The following is a 17,239-nucleotide window of genomic DNA, read 5'->3' as shown; positions in this document are numbered from 1 at the left end:
TTTTTAGTACATTTTGATAGTATCGGTTTTCTACTTTCATTTGGCATACTCAGAATTGCCCTATCTTCATTATTTTCTGTCTTATGTTATTGCAAAATAAAGGTCTCTGGGATAAACAATTAGAATAACTCTTAAACTAATTAATGGATCGGTCTCAAATTTTAAGGGTTTATTAAGTATCCCAATATCCAACTTTGGGTGAAACACTAAAGTTCTAAGCTAGTTTTTGTAAAAGTTATTAACAAATAACGATTTTCACTTATCTTGCAGTTTGCGTAGCAACAAATTAACTTTTTAACTTTAAAAAATCGGCATGTTGAAGGTTTTTTAATGTTCTAAAAAATTAAATTTTGTAATTTTATGTCAACAATTTAGCTTTTGAATGGGGTGCAAAAAATTGAAAAAATCGCGATTTTTGCACTAAATTGTTAATAATTAAAAACGGACGCGAACTCTAGGCAGGAACCAGGTAGGTTTTCATCCTATAGGTCTACAATAACTAAAAAAGTAGTCAGCTACCTGGATCTTGGAGTGTCCCGAACATGGTCTATTTCTAGCTTATTACCCTGGTCTATAAGAGTGTGTGTGTGTGTGTGTGTGTGTGTGTGTGTGTGTGTGTGTGTGTGTGTGTGTGTGTGTGTGTGTGTGTGTGTGTGTGTGTGTGTGTGTGTGTGTGTGTGTGTGTGTGTGTGTGTGTGTGTGTGTGTGTGTGTGTGTGTGTGTGTGTGTGTGTGTGTGTGTGTGTGTGTGTGTGTGTGTGTGTGTGTGTGTGTGTGTGTGTGTGTGTGTGTGTGTGTGTGTGTGTGTGTGTGTGTGTGTGTGTGTGTGTGTGTGTGTGTGTGTGTGTGTGTGTGTGTGTGTGTGTGTGTGTGTGTGTGTGTGTGTGTGTGTGTGTGTGTGTGTGTGTGTGTGTGTGTGTGTGTGTGTGTGTGTGTGTGTGTGTGTGTGTGTGTGTGTGTGTGTGTGTGTGTGTGTGTGTGTGTGTGTGTGTGTGTGTGTGTGTGTGTGTGTGTGTGTGTGTGTGTGTGTGTGTGTGTGTGTGTGTGTGTGTGTGTGTGTGTGTGTGTGTGTGTGTGTGTGTGTGTGTGTGTGTGTGTGTGTGTGTGTGTGTGTGTGTGTGTGTGTGTGTGTGTGTGTGTGTGTGTGTGTGTGTGTGTGTGTGTGTGTGTGTGTGTGTGTGTGTGTGTGTGTGTGTGTGTGTGTGTGTGTGTGTGTGTGTGTGTGTGTGTGTGTGTGTGTGTGTGTGTGTGTGTGTGTGTGTGTGTGTGTGTGTGTGTGTGTGTGTGTGTGTGTGTGTGTGTGTGTGTGTGTGTGTGTGTGTGTGTGTGTGTGTGTGTGTGTGTGTGTGTGTGTGTGTGTGTGTGTGTGTGTGTGTGTGTGTGTGTGTGTGTGTGTGTGTGTGTGTGTGTGTGTGTGTGTGTGTGTGTGTGTGTGTGTGTGTGTGTGTGTGTGTGTGTGTGTGTGTGTGTGTGTGTGTGTGTGTGTGTGTGTGTGTGTGTGTGTGTGTGTGTGTGTGTGTGTGTGTGTGTGTGTGTGTGTGTGTGTGTGTGTGTGTGTGTGTGTGTGTGTGTGTGTGTGTGTGTGTGTGTGTGTGTGTGTGTGTGTGTGTGTGTGTGTGTGTGTGTGTGTGTGTGTGTGTGTGTGTGTGTGTGTGTGTGTGTGTGTGTGTGTGTGTGTGTGTGTGTGTGTGTGTGTGTGTGTGTGTGTGTGTGTGTGTGTGTGTGTGTGTGTGTGTGTGTGTGTGTGTGTGTGTGTGTGTGTGTGTGTGTGTGTGTGTGTGTGTGTGTGTGTGTGTGTGTGTGTGTGTGTGTGTGTGTGTGTGTGTGTGTGTGTGTGTGTGTGTGTGTGTGTGTGTGTGTGTGTGTGTGTGTGTGTGTGTGTGTGTGTGTGTGTGTGTGTGTGTTTAAACCGGTCCAGCCGCGGATGTTTTTCAGCCAAGATATTTTTCGTCTACCAGGACCCCTTTTTCCTTCAATGTTATCCTTCATAATCAGCTGCAACAACTCGTACTTAATTATTTCTAAGGATTAACTATTCTAATTGGGAAATAAGCTACATTTTAACTTGAAAAAATAATTTTATTAACGATTCGACTTCCACTTCGGCCGTCGTTGTCAAAATACAAAATATTAATATATTAAACAAAAATGTTGTTGCTTAGTAAAAAATTCTTCTTAGAATTTAATTTAATTTGACTCATTTATATCGGCAATTCAGACATATATTATCCATTAAAGTAGAAGACTTTAAAATTGTATTGCCAATATTTATGAGTTGCGTTCCTGGGACGACTTTATTGAAAGATAGTTCATTCGATTACATGAAATCAACTTTAAGTCAAGATAATCAGTCACAAAAAATCGTAGCATGTGATTTGCAACGGTGACAGTTTAAATTCTCGTGTTAGTGACTACATAGTAAATCACGAGGAAAAAAACAGGAAAAATTAATTAATCATGCCAAATGAAACCAATTTTGTCGCAAATTACTCGGCAGAATGCAGTAGAATGTAGTTTTCCATACTAAAAGAGGAAGTCAATAGAAAGAAAATATCACGATTAGTAAGGCAATAACATATTGAGCGTAGTACATATTTTATATTTTAGTATTATTTATATATCTATGTATTATTTATAATTTAAAATAACATACCTATAAGTCAGCATTTGGTGTTAGTTTTGAGAGTAAGCTGAATGTAAGACCAAATACTTACAAATGTCGTGATAGTATCACGAGGTTTTTTCCTGGTTTTTCCTCGTGAGTTACTATAGAATCACTAATACGAGAATTTTACTGTCACTGTTGCTTGTGGTTGTCTTTTTAAAGACAGATCACATGCTACGATTTTTTTGTGACGGATATTCTTGAGTTGGGGTTGATTTCATGTAATCGAAAGAACTATCTTTCAATAAAGTCGTCCCAGGATCGCAACTCTTAATTATTGGCAATATCAGTTTGAAGTCTTCTACTTTAAAATGTATAATATATGTCTGAATTGCCGAAATAAATGAGTCAGATTAAATTAAATTATTAGAAGAATTCTAAGCAACAGAGAATTCTAAGCAACATTTTTGTTTGATTTATTAATATTTTGTATTTTGACAATGACGTCCGAAGTGGAAGTCTAAACGTTAATAAAATTATTTTTTCAAGTCAAATTGTGGCTTACAATTTCCCAATTAGAATAGTTAATTACAAAAATTCCACAAAGAAATAGCTTCAGAACAATATTTCTAAGGATGTGCCCCAAATATGCTATCTTTCGCCTTTTAATGGTGGTCAAAATTTCTCCGTCTCTTCCCATTATGTGCAACATCATTTCGTTCGTAATATGATAGACATGAATAACTGAATAAAAAAAATCTTATTCATGAGGGAGGTAATAATATTTTTAAGTGAGTGTCCAAGACCTATAATGTTAAACTTAATGAAATAAATTTTAATTTATGTTTATATTTTATCATGTGAAATGTCCACCTGAAGATAGTTGGGTTACCAAACGGATAAAGGGATTAAGGAAGCACCTTTTTCTATATTATCGCGCATGCAGACTAGGCCTTGTTCAGATAGGGCGGTTTGCCAACGTTTGACGCCGCGGTTTACCTGAAAACCCCAACCGCCGCAGTTCGAGTTGCCAAGAAACAAATGGAATCGTACATATGCAACCGATTCGTCGTCAAACCGCGGCGGTTGTAAGTTTAGCACTAGGGGAGGAATGAGACCGCCAGTCAATCGTTCTCATGTGTACGATGCAAACGTCGGCTAACGGCGGCGTCAACCGCTGGCAAACTGCCTACATGAAAACAAGCCCTTTCAGCGAGAAATAAATAAGCTGCTGGTATTTGAAAGGAAAGTTCTCAGAATGATATTTGGCCGTCAAAGCGATGAATTGATAGGAGAGAGGAGAAGGCGGCGCAAAACTGAGTTGGTGACTGTATGGTAGGTACTGAAAACATCGTCAGACATATAAAAGCTAAGATAAGATGGGCAGGCCATGTGATAAGATCAGAGGAACACAGAGTCATAAAGACAGTGTATTTTTTTAATGGCAGAAGATGGCCGTCCCGGAAAAAAATGGAAGAATGATGAAGAATCAAAGTATCCTGAATTAGTAAAGACTGGTTGTAGAATTATTTGCATATTTAATACAACGATGTGAACAATTTTATTTCACTTTAAAATTCGTGAAATCCAAACAGTGACTTTACAATTTTATTGAGCAATAAGCCATAATTTAATAAGCCATAATTTCGATAACGACTTCCGAGGTGGAAGTCGAAACGTCAATACATTTTATTTTTAAATTAAATTGCGGCTTATTTCCCAATCAAGTAGTAAATTGTATAAGAAGCAACTTCAGAACAATACCAAACGGTGAGAGAAAAATTTAATACCATTTTTACACTTTTTAAATAATTGTTTAATTGCAGCTCGCGATAAATTTCAAATTTTGAAAAATGGCTCGGACTATCAAGGAGCTTGGCCACTCCTGGAATAGAGTGCATTACTAGAGCTTTGTCTGTAATAGTCGAGGAAATGAAACTGAAAAAATAGCAAAACCTCGCAATTTTTTCGTCCAGCATCGATTTGAACAAAAATTTGGGATTAGGCTCATTTCACCCTCTAGTTCATTTTCTATTTTGAGCCGTTGTACGCTTTTGGTTTTTTAAGGATGAAAACTACCCCTAAAAAAACTACTTGTAAAAAATTATAAAATAACATTTTAAACTTTAATATTGTCAACATTTGATTCTTATTAGTTACATAATGATTGTTTTATGCTTTAAAATATACTTTTAAAATATTTCAACCCTTAAAACCACCCTTGTTGGAGCTATATATAAAAAATTACTTATTAGGATTAGGATCATCTCACCCTGTACTTCATATTCTATAACTATAACATGCTCAAGGGCGTCGATTATTTTTAGGGGTGTACATTACCCCTTATTGTCAAAAATTATATAAAAAAATTGTAAACTTTAATATGGGTAAAATTTATTTTTGATTGGCTAAAAATAATTGTTTTATGCTTTAGAACAGGGTTGTCCAACTGGCGGCCCGCGGGCCGCATCCGGCCCGCGAGGCTATTTGTTGTGGCCCACGTAAGATTCGAAAAGCATATATTTTCTTTAAATGCTGCCACTGTGAAAAAAGATTTTTTAATTTATATTTTATGGTTTAGCAGTATTTTTACATCACAAGTACTGTACCGCGTGCCGCTTCGCGGACGTGTAACGAACACACTCGTCCTCCACCACTATGAGAACTGCACTGATTACTGCGCATCACAGTTCACGCAGGCCACACCTCCCACTGCTTACCATCCGTGGCCAGCCGCCATCGTGCCAGTGTGCTACTGACACGTAGGCTAGTCGGCTAATCTATTACATTGCTAGTGAACAGTGAACTTGATTAATTCTTTATCTTGATTCCTCTTATACAATAATGAGTGTAAAACCAGTCAAACGGAAAATTGATAGTGAGAACAGAATTTACAAAGAAAGTTGGGAGAGTGATTACTTGATTGCTAACAATAATGGAAAGTTGCAGTGCTTAGTGTGCATGAATGTCGTTTCAGTGCCTAAAGAATATAATGTAAGAAGACATTACACAACAGTGCATGAAAATAAGTATGCTACGTACACAAATGAAAGTCGGCGTGCCCTAGTTGCAGATTTGAAGAAAAAGCTTAAACAGCAAACTGGTATGTTCAGTAAAATATTACACTCTCAAACGCATTCTTTGCATGCATCTTATGCCGTGTCGCTTGAGCTGGCAAAGGCAAAAAAACCTTTCACTGATGGCAATTTGATAAAAAAATGTGCTGTTGAAATGGCCAAAGCTTTCGGTGATTCTAAAATGGCGGAGAAATTTGAATCAGTGCCACTTTCACATCAAACCATACAAAGAAGGATTGTTGATATGGGTGAGCAAGTAGAAAAATCTATGCTTAGCCTGGTTAAGAAAAGTTCATATTTCTCACTTTGTTTGGATGAAAGCACTGATCAAACCGATGTTAGTCAGCTATTAATATTTGTGCGCACTACTTTTGATGATTTTACCAGTAAAGAGGAGTTATTTGATATTTGTCCTCTTTATGGAACAACAAAAGGAAAAGACATCTATGAGGCTGTGAAGAAAACAGTTGACAGAATTGGAGGCTTTGATAAATGTTCAGCCATAGCAACAGACGGGGCCCCATCAATGACAGGTAAAAAAATTGGATTAGTGGGTCTGCTTCGAGAGAATGGTGTCACTTGCCCAACAATTCATTGTATTATACATCAGGGAGCTTTATGTGGAAAATCAGTCAAGGAAGATCAAGTTTCCAACTTAAGCAGTTTTTAGTGGAAACAGAGGCTGAGTATGGAGACTTGCTAATGTACAACCATGTAAGGTGGCTGAGTGCAGGAAAGTGCATGGAACGATTTTTTGCCATAAGAAAGGAAATCCCTGCATTTCTCAACAAATACGTTTCATCTGACACAACTGAACTGGAAGAGAAGTTTAAGGATCCAGAATTCTTAAGACAGTTAGCTTTTATAACAGATCTGACTAATCATCTTAACATGTTAAACTTGAGTCTTCAAGGAAGAAACCAGACGGTTTCAGATTTGATCGGAATGATAAACGGATTCCGGAATAAGCTGAACGTGTTTAAACGTGCTTTGGAAAAGAACAACCTGACACACTTCCCTAGCTGTCTGCAAATAGCAGAATAATTCAACGGTTAGGAAAATATTGAGTTTTCATCCTGCATTTCACAAATTGAACAAGTTATTGATGAATTCAATACAAGATTTGAAGAAATTGAAAGTCTCAAAAGCAGTGTACTACTTTATAATAACCCTCTTGGAGCAACCATTGATGATCAACCACCCAACTTACAGCTTGAGTTATGTGATCTTCAAGCAGACATGTTCCTAATCACCAGACAAGAAAAGGGACCTGAATTTTTCAAATTACTGTCAAAGGAGAAACTCCCAAACCTGCGAGATTTTGGACTGAAAATGACGTCAATGTTCGGAAGCACATATACATGTGAAAGTGCCTTTTCCTCCATGAAATACATAAAAAACAAAAACAGAAGCAACCTTACCGATTCTTCCTTACGTCATCTTATGAGACTGTCTACAACTGAACTGGAGGTGGACATTTCTTCATTGGTGGATGAAGTCGATCGACCACAGTCCTCACACTAATTGGATACATCTTTTTCGTTGCTTTTGCAATGTTTGTCTTGATTATTGAAAAGTGTTATCAATAAATTTTCCGTTTATAAAAAAATGTAGTTGTTGAGCAATAAAAGAAATAATACTCTTTTTTGTTTTAATTATTTTTATACCTCACTTTATTTTGTTATTACTTGTAACAAAATTATTATATGGCCCGCGACAACATCAAAGGTTTTAGTTTTGGCCCTTGAGGCATTGCAAGTTGGACACCCCTGCTTAAGAATATAATGTCCTAATATTTCAACCCTTAAAAACCACCCTTAAAACATTACAATTTTTATAAGTAGATAATTTAATAGATCTATATACAAAAAAGTAGAATTAAAAAATTACAAAAACATTTATTTACACAAAACTACGAATTTACAAATATGTAGAAGTACAAACACAAATAGTTTTTAAGTCATCTTCCAGTATACGAACCAGTTCTGTGGTATTATACATGCATTGAAAATGTTCCATAAGCGGACTATTCGAATATTTCGAAAAAAATCGTTTTATGCTCCTTCATTTTTGGCAATAAAAAGTTTTTTCAAAAATGGTTTTGTAGGATTTTTGAAGAGCTATAAGACTGTGTAAATTAAATTCCGTTAGATCCCTTAGTTTTTAATTGGGGTGGGTTTAAAGGGCTCGAATAAGGGGGTGTTTGCTTGTAAATTAGAGGTTTTAAACAGCTATATCTCGCTAACTATTCACTGTAATGAAAATCTATGCATAGTATAACTTTAATTATCAAAAAAGCTACAATTTAGTAATCTGTCATTTTTCGTGTCTCCAGTATTTTCGGAGATATTTTGAAGTAAAAGGTGAAAAATACGAAATTTAAAAAAATCTTTTTTACTTCAAACTCCAATTTTTCTAAAACTAGGCCTTTTAAATAGGTCAAACTTCTTGGGTGTATTGACAATACAAATATACAAGGAATTACAGAAAAGTGAAGACCAATTTTTAATTAGGAGGGTAGTCATGGAGTTATTTTTACTGATTTTTTCGTAGAGAAGTCACTAGAAGTCGCTCTATTTTCATGTTAGAAATTTTTATTATTATCCTTTGAAAGGTTTAATTGTATATTTGAAAAAAGATCATTTAAGTTTTCCTCGAAAAATGCAAAGTTTTCCCGTTATTTGGCTTTTTTATATTTCAAATTATGCATTTGACGAGAAAAGCTAACCTTTAACATGCCGTATCTCGGTTTGTATTGGTATTCAAGATATTATAAAAAAAGAATTTAGTTTGTGTTACTAAAAGATACAATTTTGTTATCTACAGTTTTTTTGATTAAATGCATATTTTTCGAGGTATTTTCAAAAAACGCTCTAAAAAAGTCGATTTTTTCGACGAAAAACTGTTACTTTTAAGCGCGAATAACTCGAAAAATATTAGTTTTACGAAGAAAATGTAAAAAACATTTTTTTCTTAGAATTACTTTTTACATCGATTTACATGGTTAAAATATAATAAAAAATTCCCACCCCCGAGATGGGGTGGCAACCACCCCCAAGGTTTTAGCGTACAGCAGCATGATATAGAAAATGATCCTTAGACTATTTCCTACCTTCTGTGAAAATTTCAAGTAAATCCATGCTGGACGAAAAAGTTGCGAGTCAAAATGCTTCATTTTCTCGAGTATAATCTGATTTACATTTCCCGCAAGAACCAATGCTGAATCTTCACGACCATTTTTTAAACGCTTTTATTTAGTTCAATCGTTTGCGTCAAATCTTTAGACGTTAATTTGACTGCCTTTTCTTCAATGGAAATGAATGAAATTTTGCAGACATATGCATATGGATTCGCGGGGACAATACATGAATAGTCGATCAAATTGTTTTTTTATGTTTATGAATTGTTTAAATAAAAAAAAACGATTTTAATGGAAAATGAGTAAATTCTCTTGTTTTTTACAATGTAGAAACTTGAAACTTTTACAGATTGTAGCTAATTATATGAACTATACATAATTTCACTTTTTACGTTATTTGTTTACGTTATGCTTCATATACCTATAAACAATAAAGTTTCAAATTTATCCAGTTTCTGTCCGATTTCTATCCAGTTTTCAGCGAAAATGAGTTCTTAGTATTTTCGTGGGCTTCGACTGTCCATAAAACGCAAGGTTCGACTGTTGACTACGCTTCGCTGTCGTGAACTTGAGCCCGAAAGTGTTTGCGTAAGGACAGGCTTAAAAGCCTGCATTGAGCCTGCAAAGCTTACGTTTCATTGAGCCGAGTGCGATCATTAAGATACGTATCCATACAAGGGTGAACCCCGCTCGGTGTAGCTGCTCAAATGGATACAGCATCCGCTCCCTTACACATATAAGTAGTGTTCGCGCAGTACAAATCGAGCATACCCAGAGTAAGTTCGGGATTAGTTTCCAATGCGCAGGCGTCAACGTAAACTTATCCTGGACATGCTCAGGATTTTTCGCTCCGCGAACAATTTTCGGATTCGCAATGTAATGACGGGTTGCATACATTAAGGTTAGAGAAGGAAGCTTTTTGTTGTCTCTTTCTTATTTCGAAATAAATGTCAAAAAAAATGCAAATGCAACAAATTTGTATGTCAACAAAGAGAAAAAGAAAAGAGAATAAAGGCAACAGGCAAAGGATTAACTTTCTATTCAATAATTCAATGCCTTTCTTAGAAGGTAGAAATTTGATTAGAGTCTTTCTTTATTATTTCCACAATATAATGTGGTTATTTCCACTCTGAAATCCAGCTTACATTTTTGTAGAGTAAAAGATTGTTGATATGTAGATATAAAAATTACCTTTAACTTCATGAGGGTTGAACATTATCTGAAGGAAGGAATAATTTAGTAAAAGAATCATTTCCAATTTTGATATCTATGTATTGAATTTAATGGGTTGTGGCATTGTATTGTGGTTTATTACACCACAAAAATAATGAAATATAACAAGACACAAGAAATAGTTTCAGAATAAGTTTGATGTATTGTTTATGTTTCATTATATTCAATAAGAGACTAATTTAACTCATAAATTAAACTGAAAAATAAACCACAAGAATATGTAGGTACTTATAAGTTCATTTAGATAGAAGAAATTTAGTAAAAACAGACTACAATTTATTGTAATACATACTACCGTAATAGATAATTATCGAATATCGAATGAAAATAATACTTGAAAAGGTACCTACTTATTTATAAACATACGAAATGGAAAACATTGACAAAAACAACTAAAAAAGCTTTAATATAAAAAATATTAAAATTTGTTTGAAGAATATTTAAATGACACAACACTTTACATAATTTCAAAACTTTAAAAACCAGAATCTACATCTACAAGTTGTTTAACAAAACAATATTTTAGGTTAAGAATTGGAAGGAGTAAGAACATAATGTCAAGAAATTCTTCCCAAATATTTTGTGCGCCTGGGCGAACTTAAAATCCGAAACAAAATCCTCGAACGTCGAGAGCGTATCCCGGGCATGTTCAGGATCTTTTTTCTGTACTGCGCGAACACCGAATTAAAAATCCGGAGGGTGTTCAGAGGGAAAGACTTGGACTCCGCGAACGCCCAATTTTGTAATGCGCAGGCGTTCTCCCTCTGGGTATACCCAGGACGTACTGCGCGATCAAAGCTAATGTCAAGAAATTCTTCCCAAATATTTTGTGCGCCTGTGCGAACTTAAAATCCGAAACAAAATCCTCGAACGTCGAGAGCGTACCCCGGGCATGTTCAGGATCTTTTTTCTGTACTGCGCGAACACCGAATTAAAAATCCGGAGGGTGTTCAGAGGGAAAGATTTGGACTCCGTGAACGCCCAATTTTGTAATGCGCAGGCGTTCTCCCTCTGGGTATACCCAGGACGTACTGCGCGATCAAAGCTATAAACCGCAAACCGGTTGAAACTAAGAGTGTACGCACCAAGCGGCGATCACCGACGTATCCACTATGTGGAGCTAATACACCGAGCGAGGTTTACCCTTGTATGGATACGTACCTTTAGACGGCTTGCGCATCGAAGAACTGCATTGCGAGAAATTAACAGCGTCTACACTCTACACCGTGCAATAGTAAAGTATTACAAGAGATGGAAATACTGCGAAAACTGTAATAGTCGTAAATAATGATTTTGATTTAAGAAATATATGAAGAAATTACAGAAAATGTACAATGTATGTATCAAAAGTTAAAATAAATGCAAAAAAGGTATCTGTTTACCTACATTCTTTTTTCATATACCTGCATTCTTTTTTTAAACATGACGGTATATTTTAATGTTTGAAAAGTGTAATACTAAAAAGTAAAAAATAAAACAATATGAAAAAAAAATTTTCAGAAACGCTTTTATTTACTTATGAGCGACTAAAAGTTAAAATATAAAAAATCAACTAAAAAGCAAAAAACAAAAAAATCAAACTCAACAGATTATTCGAAAAAAAAAACGTTCGTTAAAAAATTGAAAAAATCAAACACATTCGTTAAAGAAAAGCGTGGGGCGAAAACCGTTTATTCGATGAAGACGCGCCCCACGCTTTTCTTTAACGAATGTGTTAGATTTTTTTATTTTTTTAACGAACGTTTTTTTCGAATAATCCGTCGAGTTTGATTTTTTTATTTTTTTATTTTTAGTTGATTTTTTTATATTTTAATTTTTAGTCACTCATAACTAAATAAGAGCGTTTCTTAAAAAAATTTTCAACGAAAACTTTTCGTTTATAAATTTGCAAAAGTCTGTGTGTTATTGCGTCGCCGCTCCTGCAATACTTAGAGCAGATGTATCGATGGATTCTTATGTAGTTTTGTCTTCTGAATCCAAATCTGAAAACGGCATTTTGATATCTCTAACCGTCTTCGAGATAATCGACCTCAACATCGAAAATGTGACGTCACAATCCGGTTATCTCCTACCAGGCACTAAACGTCAGCTGAAATCTTTGATTAGGAAGTAGGCTACTTTTTTAACCTGAATTTGTTAAGCAAAGCAAATGTTATTATTTACATTTGAGTTTGACACTTCGTGAATGTCAAACTAAATTTTAAATTATTTAGCTATTAATAAAATATAAATGACATTTTATAGTGAATTTAATTATTATATAAAATAATATGTGTAATAAATGTATAAAAATACAATTTAAGTATATTTTGAAAGCAATAATACATATTATACTATATTAATAGGGCTTTTCATTCACAGTCATTTGTTTCGAGCTTCTGTCATGTGTCACATAATGTTAATATATCTACGTCATACGTTATTGATATATACCAATGATAGAAACCAAAGACGTATGACGTAGATATAATAATATTATGTGACACATGACAGAAGCTCGAAACAAATGACAATCGATGAAAAGCCCTATTATGAATCAGTAGAAACGATTATATTTAAATTTGGTAAATTATCTATTAACTCCACTCGACCAGTGACCAGCGCACACAACTCAAAACACAAGTACGCAAATACGGTTGCGTGAAGCGTGGCGCAAAGCCGTGGAATTTACGAGACTCGCTAGGTCTGTAGATCCAAGTAAAGTTCATCAGTAAAAGTATCTTGTATGTATTATTTATTTTACAATATTGGAAAATTGTTATTTAAAATGTGGTTTGGAATAAAAAAGTATGTTCTGATATATCAAATTACATCCTTCTAATGGAAAAAAATATTTGACGAATTTTCTCAAATTATGGATACCAATATCATTTTCATTTATAACTCTTGTATTTTTAATTTGACGAAGAAAAGTTATTCTTCATAAAAATCTCTTCTTGGCCTAAGATTTATGATGCAACCATCATGAATCAAATTTTATTAATTTTATACGAGGTATGTAAAAAAATATGAATTTCGAGTAAAGTATCTTTATAGTTCACAACATTTAAATTAGAATGATGTACTTGCACATTAAAACATAATTTTTAATTCTAAACAGTTTTTCGTAATAGCAGTTTTCTATATTATGAATTTAAATAGGTATATAGACAAAGTTTTCGTTATGATAATGCTCGCATTTTCAGCTTGTTTCATATTGTTTTTTTATCATTCCTTTTAGCCTATATGAAATGTATCCTTAATATATATTTTTCACTTTCAGGTACTTTGGTGTATGTGCCCAGTTGGGTTACTATATTTATCCATTTTTTAATCTTATGTCAGCAACAGGAGTGGCTACCTTCATCTTTTCCTACTATGTATGGCTTATAATCTTAATTGTAATTGGCATTGAAATAGAAAAATGGAAAGAAAACAAAAGGAAATTAATTTTCAAAAAATATTAATAAAATGTTCGTAACAAACACTGTCAAATATTGTAATAATACTCAACTATAATTTTCCATACAAAAAATTGTTGAAATAATCAAAATATAAGTACTTAAGTTGCGTAATCAATGTTTTTATTCAATGTTTGATTCTGTTCACAAGTCAACGATTCTTTTTGTGGGTTTTTGCTTGTTTGTGTTGTACCGTTAATCTAGATTTTACCAACCGTTTTCCTGATATGTCAACACTATATTGACATCGGTCAGTCTTCTTCTTCTTCTTCGTCTAGCCATTCACGTCCACATCTGAACATAAGCCTCTTCAAGTTTTCCTTTCCATTGTTTTTGTTGTACGCTACATGTAGCCAATTTTTCCCGGCAGTTCGTTTCAGATCATCTGTCCATCTCATAGGAGGTCTGCCTCTGGGTCTTTTGTGTTGGTATTGTCTCCAGGTTAGAATTGTTCTGTGCCAATTTTTTAGATAACTCCTAGCTATATGTCCAGCGTATTCCCATTCCAATTTTAATGATTTTTGTACCAAATCGGTGACTTTGGTTTTCTGTCTTATCCATTTGTTTATTTTCCTGTCCTTAAGTGATATGCCAAGCATTGCACTTTCCATCGCGTGTTGAGTGACTCTGGGTATGTTAATATTCTTTTTTGTGATTGTCCATGTTTGTGCCCCATATGTTAATATTGGAATAATGCATGTATCAAAACCTTTAGATCTAAGATGTAGTTGAATTTGCTGATTTCTGTGTATATAGTTCAGTTTGCCGAATGCTGCCCATTGCTGTTTCTTCTTATTTTTATTTCTTCCGTTTGAATTTCCCTATTTAGTATTATTTTTTGTCCTAAGTATATACATATATACAGGGTGAGGCAGATTAAGGGCCTATTAGAAATATCTCGAGAACTAAAGGCAACAGACTCATGAAAATTGGCATGAAGGGGTTTTGAAGAGTGATCTATTTAATGAAAATATTTTCATCTATTTTCTACTTCCGGTTATACCGGAAGTTGCTTGTAACTTCATTGTTTTTAATGGGACATCCTGTATATTTTTACATTTTTGGATTCTACTCGAAGTCTTCTTTCTTAAGATATCAGGTTTTGTATTGTTATACAGGGTAGTTTAAAAGATAATTACGTTTTTTTTTATTAATTTTGTAGCAAGTTTCACACCCTGTAGAATTGGAGTAGTTGGGCATCAAAAACTTTATTTATGTTCAAATAATTTTTAATATTGGGACCGTGCAAGTTCGGCAAAGCGACCTCTATTTCTACGCTCTGTACTTTTATTCGCACTTTTAATTATATTGGCCAATTATATTAGTCCTGGTTGCTGGATAATTGTCAAGACCATAGTCCAAAAAAATAATAAGAAGAAAAAAATAAGATGCAGGTTATGTTTAGCAAACGTAAACAATTGTATGTAGTAAATAAAATCCGTTATTAAAATGCAGTATTGCAAGCAAAATACAATTAATTAAATTTACCTTTATATAATAATTGCATATCATATCAATATTGTGGAGCAATATATAATTTTTCTAAGTCAATGACAGAAGGTATGAAATATACGTCAATTTGACAATTTCAATTGACAATATGAATTATTTAAGATAGTGGCAATATTTCTCCGCGACTCGCGCACGGTCGTTTCTCGTTTCCCTTTCCAAGTACTTGCACACCGCGAATAGTCTACTAAAGGGTCGTTTAAACACAGCGATAAATCAAACAACTTATCAAGGTCAATCGAGTTGTTGCAACTTATCATTGTGTGTAAACGGTGCATCGCACAACTTATCAAAGTTGGAGTTGGGTTGAAGGTGGTATCGCATTGAATCGCAGCGTCTAAACAGCGTTTCAACTTGTCATCACAACTAGTTGCTGTGACTTATCGCTGTGTTTAAACGACCCTTAAAGTCTATTCGGTAGACTTACACCGGTCATGGATTAAGAAAGAAATGAACGAATTTACTGGTCCGCTGTAGTTTAACTATTTACACATGGGCGCAGTAATTTTTTATTTGAGGAGGTTCTTATATAAATCAAATAATTTTAAATTTTAGGTGTTTGTATAGCCTCAGAAGCCTAAACGACATAATTTCGTGATTCTTTATAACAGTTCATTATCCGTAGCCAAAAATCAATATACCTAATATTAATTGTTGCATGAATATCAATATAATAAAAATAAAACAAATTATAACTTATAAAAGGTAGAAGGCTAAACGTTGCTGTATTGTTGATGTTTTAATTTAATCTCTAAAATGGTTTTCTATAAAGTCACAATCAATTTAAGTGATATATTGACGTTGGATGTTTTTAAATTAAAGTCAATTGACGCGTGTAAAAAGCGTTTATATGACATTGTAAACTAATTTGAGCTTGTTTTATTCTTTTATCAGATCGCATGTTTTCTATGTTAGTCATGTATATTTTATAGTTTATATGTATAATGGGGTATTTTTCCCGAAAATAAAAATTATTAAAAACAATATTATAATATTACGTATGTACCTACAATATCTACAAATAGTTTCGATTTCAAACAAATCACGCCTTGAAAAGGATCCGGAAATCCTACAGCAGGGCATTATGTAAACATCAAATATTTAAGTAAAATGCTAAATATTATTAAGTCAATATACGTACCAATTTTTTTTACTAAAATGATTTAGTCGTTATTGTTCACACTATCATCGCCATCGCTGTCATCATCATCGCTGTCGTCACCGTTAATTGTTATTATGATTGGGCTTATTTCGTTAATTTTATTTTCACGAATCCACCAATCCTCAATTAATTTTTCGCACTTGTATATACAGTTCCGCCATACTTCTGGAGTTGCAATTGAAAGTGCTTCTCGCCAAGTTTCCCAAACCGCTTCGTCTGTATACCCATTAGGCCCAATATGGTTGTCGTAATATTATTTTGCTATTCCCCATATATATTCGATGGGATTAAACTGGCAGTGGTATGGTGGAAGACGTAAAACTTGATGCCCGTAACTTTCAGTAACCTGATCCACCACAAAGATTTTTGGTTTTGCATGTTCTTTTGCCAAACGTAACAACTCAGACTTTAATATATGCTGTGGAATAGATATGCGTTCATTTGTTAGCCATTCTTTAATCTTATCTACATTCCACGAATTTGTTGGACTTTTGTTTATTATTTCTGAATGATAAGGCGCATTGTCTAAAATAATTACGCTGGGCTCACTTAATCCGGGAAGAAGTTTTTCACGCAACCATTTCACAAACATTTCCGTGTTCATATTGTCACGATAGTCACTGTTTTTTGATGTAGACGAAAATATTAAATCAGCACCTTCTATAAAGCCTGTCTTCCCTCCCGCGTGCAGAATTATATGTCGCTTCCCTTCTCCACTAGCATGCTTGATCGATTTTATGTTGTCATCTTGCCATATTCTCTTGGTAGCACCCTTAGAAAATATCCATGTTTCGTCTAAATATACAAAAGTTGACCCTTCTTCTTTAAATATGTTATATTTATTTTCTCAGAAACTCAATTCTCTTGTGTACAACAGAACTTCTTTCACAAAGCGCTTTTCTGTTATCCTCTTTTTTAAATTTGAATCCTATGTTATGTAGGACTTGCCATAAACTTGTTCTGCCGATGTCACCAAATTTCCTCTCTTTTAACTTAAGTAAAATTGTACCTAAAGTCACATGTTCCTTATTTGCACGCATTTGATATATGATATTACGAATTTGAAATTTTCGTC

Source organism: Diabrotica virgifera, chromosome 4 (assembly GCF_917563875.1).
Source record: "Diabrotica virgifera virgifera chromosome 4, PGI_DIABVI_V3a".
In the NCBI taxonomy this organism is placed as follows: Eukaryota; Metazoa; Arthropoda; class Insecta; order Coleoptera; family Chrysomelidae; genus Diabrotica; species Diabrotica virgifera.
The sequence above is the reverse complement of the archived record's forward strand: the minus strand, read 5'-3'. Positions refer to the sequence as shown.